Source organism: Octopus sinensis, linkage group LG13, assembly GCF_006345805.1.
Source record: "Octopus sinensis linkage group LG13, ASM634580v1, whole genome shotgun sequence".
NCBI classification, from domain to species: domain Eukaryota; kingdom Metazoa; phylum Mollusca; class Cephalopoda; order Octopoda; family Octopodidae; genus Octopus; species Octopus sinensis.
In genome coordinates, this window is record NC_043009.1 from 5,498,678 (window position 1) to 5,503,677 (window position 5,000).

General features: G+C 34.2%; 1 long non-coding RNA gene across 1 annotated transcript in view; it reads left to right on the forward strand.

Moving 5' to 3' along the window:
• The first annotated feature begins 1,755 nt into the window (after positions 1–1,755).
• LOC118765698 overlaps positions 1,756–5,000 on the forward strand; it is a 14,367-nt gene continuing 11,122 nt past the window's right edge. The window contains exon 1 of the long non-coding RNA XR_005001563.1: positions 1,756–1,766. This is a non-coding gene — a long non-coding RNA (uncharacterized LOC118765698). The remainder of the gene's footprint in view (positions 1,767–5,000) is intronic.

The following is a 5,000-nucleotide window of genomic DNA, read 5'->3' on the forward strand; positions in this document are numbered from 1 at the left end:
TTCAGCATAAGGATACACACGCGCACACACACACAAACTTACACACATACCTTTAATATCTCCATCATCTATCTTTTATTTCTTTCAATCATAAGCCTGCAGCCATGCTTAGGCGTTGCCTCAAAAGGGCTCCTAAAAACTTCGCCGAAATACTTATTTTCTTAAGTCCGGTAATTTTTATAACGCTGTCTTCTTGCTGAACCGTTAACATACGAGATCGTATAGTTGCCAAGAACGGCTGGCCACCAATGGTACAGAACAAACAAACATAAAGACTCATACATACTTAAGTACGTATATATAACATATAATATGTACACACAAACACTCATACATATGAATTTATGTATGCATACGACGGGCTTCTTTCAGTTTCCATCTTCCAAGTTCACTCACAAGGCTTTCGTAGGCCCCGCTCTAAAGTAGGAGTGAACCCTACAACAATGCATATAAAGATATATACGCGTGTAATACACGCACATGCAAAAGCATGATCACACACACGTTATACATATATTCGTGTTTATATTGCTATATATATATATTGGGTTGCCCGGAAAGTTCGTGCCGATTTTTAAAGGAAAGAAAAAGGTCAATAAATACTTGCCATTACATTTTTAATCAACCAAACATGAACCATTTTGTTGCACAATGCGTCTCCGCCTTTCCTTTAACTTGAAAGTACCCTCTTCCCAGAGCTGTGGTGGTTTCATGGCAAAGAATTCATCAAGGTATCTTTTTACGTCATCCAAGGAATTGAAATTTTTACCATTAAGACTATTCTGCAGAGCTCTGAATAAGTGAAAATCCGAAGGAATAATATCTGGTGAATATGAAGGGTGCGGTAACACATCCCAGCCAAGCCTCAGCAATTTTTTGGGTTCCCAAAGCATCGAGTGCCGAAAATGAACTTTCTTATTTTCCATTTTAAAGGGTAACAGTATTAACACAGATGAGAAGGGACATAAATCTCCTTCCAGGAAAAGATAGCTTAAACTGTGCTATAAATGGAGGTGTAGTGAAATCCTATTTTATGGACGCAACCATGTGCTAAAATAAGTCGAAGGTTAAGCTACTATAAATCGGCACGAACTTTCCGGACAACCCAATATAATGTGTGTACTTGTATCCCAACTACAATTACATGTAACGTTAGCGTTTTTGTTTTTAATTTCAATTTCGCTATTTTCTACCCAACACACAACAGTGCTGCATCCTACTCAAAACGGCGAATATATATATGCGAATACAATTATATATTTAACATGTGAAACAATGTAATTGGTACTGAGCCATTAAATACAACAAATGCTCTTATAGGTCATCGGCAATAAATCTTTTTTGTATATGTTTACTAATCTATCATGAAAATAAAACTTTGAAAACTTAGTATAAAAAATACCACAAAATCAATTTGGTTCAAATTATTTGCCATTTTAATATCTTTATTGCAAGTTTGTTTATTTGTTCGTATAATCGACAGACACTAAAATCACCCCTGATAAATTCTTAATTAAGATGCCTCATAAACTAATTCGCTGTTTGGTTTATGATTATAATATGTGCCTCATGATCTTATTTTACATTAGCACTTGTATATATGGTTTGAAAATATCTATCTCGAAATTGAATGGAAAATGATGTGTTACAATAATAATTCGTTATGTGTGCTTGCATCAAATATATTATTCTATAGTAAATGAGACGTTGTACTAGCGACTGCAACACATAGGAATGCCTGATATGATTGTTTATTAAAGATGTACGTAGGATTGGAATATGGCCAAGTATGTTATTATTTTAGTTAATATTTTTATAAATATCATTACTTTAATGCAAAATATTACAAATGAATCATAAGAATCTAATACAATTTGTTGTTTATTAAATCCTTGGATCTGTATTTTCAAGTATATTGTTTAGATTAATCGGTCTTGCGTTCACATCTTGATTGTTGATTTCACTACGTTTCGGCTGTGTAGGCTCCAACCTTTTTCAGGTATCTTGTGATTCAGAAGACACCTGAAGGATTCTGGAGCGTACAACAACCGAAAAAACGTGAAAGTAATATTCAAAATGAGGATACCAGCTCGACTAATGTAAAGATGTCCATAATACGAAGGTGAGTCAAAAGGTAATGCCATTTTGTTTAGGACAGGTATAATTACCAACACAGGAACATGTATCATACATCAAAATGAAGCTGGTCCTTTGTGGATCATATCCCTACTTTTCGACATGGTCACCGTTTCTCTCATTAGCGATGTTCCACCTTCGAAAGAGAGCATGTATCCCTGCCCGGTAAAATTCTGTTGACTGTTCTTTGAGCCACTTCTTCACAACAGTTTTCACTTCCTCGTCAGACTATCATCTCTTCGGTTCCATGAAAGAGGGTTTAAGAGGAAAACATTATTCCAGTGATGAGGAAGTGAAAACTGTAGTGAAGAAGTGGCTCAAAGAACAGTCAACAAAATTTTACGGGTCAGGGGTACATGCTATCATTCGAAGATGAAACATTGCTATTGAGAGAAACGGTGACTATTTTGAGAAGTAGGGATGGGATCCACAGAGGACCAGCTTCATTTCGATGTATGATACGTGTTCTTGTGTTACTAATTATACCTGTTCTAAACAAAATGGCATTATTTCTTGACTTACCCTCGTATAAATTCCTCATCTCAGAAACATAGAATTGTATATTTTTAGTAGTAGATGTGTTTGTTATGCAGGATTACTTATCATTTTCGAAACCTAGTGGATTAAAGTTATTAAATGAATAATGAAATCACCCCGGCAACTCACATTTTCGTTGGCGTCCGTCAATCTCATAAGGGGAGATGTTGTCGTGATAGATATTAACGCCCCTGTGTGTTTAAAAGATCTACTTGTTGAATTCTCATAAAGGTTAACGTTATCGTTGAGACAACAGAGAGCCTTTGAAGTCTCGCGTAGCAGAAGTCGAAGAACGTTGTGTGAGTACACTGCTTTACCTCCTCTTCGTTAAATCATATATCCAAACGGAAGGATATAAATCTTTTCCTCAAAACATGGGGGTGGATTTATTTTCAAGCTAACCTGCAGATATATGTGGATATGGCTGTGAAATGCGATTTAATTGGAATATTTTCGTTAGGTGTAGAACAAGATGGTGATCGTTTTTCTTTGTCTAAGAAACGGAAGACTATGGTCAATGATTCACTTTATGTTATTGCATGGTGTTTAGCATCGTATGCGATGCTCGTGGTTATTTCTACATCTTTTTCTTTGCCGATGTATCTGGGAAACGCTGAGTGCAGTAAATACAATTCTGAATGCTTTGGTTTTGTTTATCATAAACAGCATATTGATTTGTTGTTGGATTAGAAATCACCATAGGTACTTAATGCATCTTTCAATCATCGTAATCATGTTATAAGACTCATAAAAAACTTTCATTGTTATCCACTTTCACATAAATATATGCTTTGAATTATATTCAAGATACATGGAATGTTTATTTGATGTTGTTACAGAGCTGTCATTGCGGTTATTCTATTATTCTCTTATTCCATTATCCTACGAACAATTTCAGTGCTAGGAGCACAATAATGTTGGAGAAACTCTTTGATAATTTTAGTCCAAGACTGATAATTATTCTGTCATCTTCTTTGCCGAACCGCTAAGTTATGGGGTGTGAACAAGTTTGTCAAGTGGCGGGGAAAATGATCACGAAAATACTTATACACGCCAGCACGTGCATTCGCAGACATACAAACGCAAACAAAAACGCGCGCCCCCACACACCCACACGTGCGTATATATATATATATACATATATATATATATATGTATATATATATATATATATATATATATATATATATATATATATATATATATATATATATATATATATATACATACATACATATATATACACACACAACGGGCTTTTACACAGTTTCTGGGAATCAAATTCACTCACAAAGCATTGGTGGCCTGGGGATATAGTGAATGTCACTCGCCTAACGTACAGCTAAGTGGAAATGAACTCCAAAGTATTTGGTTAAGTATCGACTTTGTTAACCACACTGCCATGCATGAACCTCAATTATTTTTCTTTGGGCACTGAAAATCTTCATTTTATTTCTTTGTGAGGTGTTTCTGTTTTCAGAGGGAATTAGAGTACGAATATGTATGTCATAACTGTATCAATGAAAAATGTTATCCACATCATCTTTATCAATACACTTAAAAAGTTCTCAACAAGTACATATTTTACACTAAGAACACACTCAAAATAGTTAAAGTAAATCTGAACACAGCATTATTATAATAGTCATGCTAAAAGATGTTATATGCATAGTTTGGGTTCTAAATACATCTATATATTATCAGATCGCATGGCTGATAAAATAATGAAAACACGTATTAAATTTTTCCTCAGATCAGATTATCCTAAAATATTGTTATGTAGTATAACCAAGCTTTCGTAAGACGCATTCGGAATGACAAACGGAAAGACGTAGGATGTCTATACGAATAAATATTAACCACAGAAATAGAAAAATAATAAACTATAATCATCTTTACAATGTAATTATAACCCAATTCCCTCAAAACAGGCTGTCAATGGAAGGCCTAAGAATTCAGATATAAGAGTAATTACAATTCCATTACGTAACTGAAATATACTTGGTACCTAAAAGAGTGAGTTAAAAGAAATTACGAGCATAATAATACGAAGTTTTGCAGCAAAGGCAAAGTCATGCAAGTGTCATTTAGGCTCAATAGAGAAGCTGAAATTATTAACATCGCGTTTAACATCTTAAATAAGAAAGAAGCAATTACACGCGGTTTGCACAGAAATACATTTAAATTGAAACTTACAAATACATTACTGTTCGCTTTCAATAATCTTAAGCATAAAATTGTTACTAGGCGTTCTGTGTACGAAATTTGACCCTGAAATATTTGTGCATGTAATGTATAAATTGGAAAAATTAAATTGAGTAAAAAGG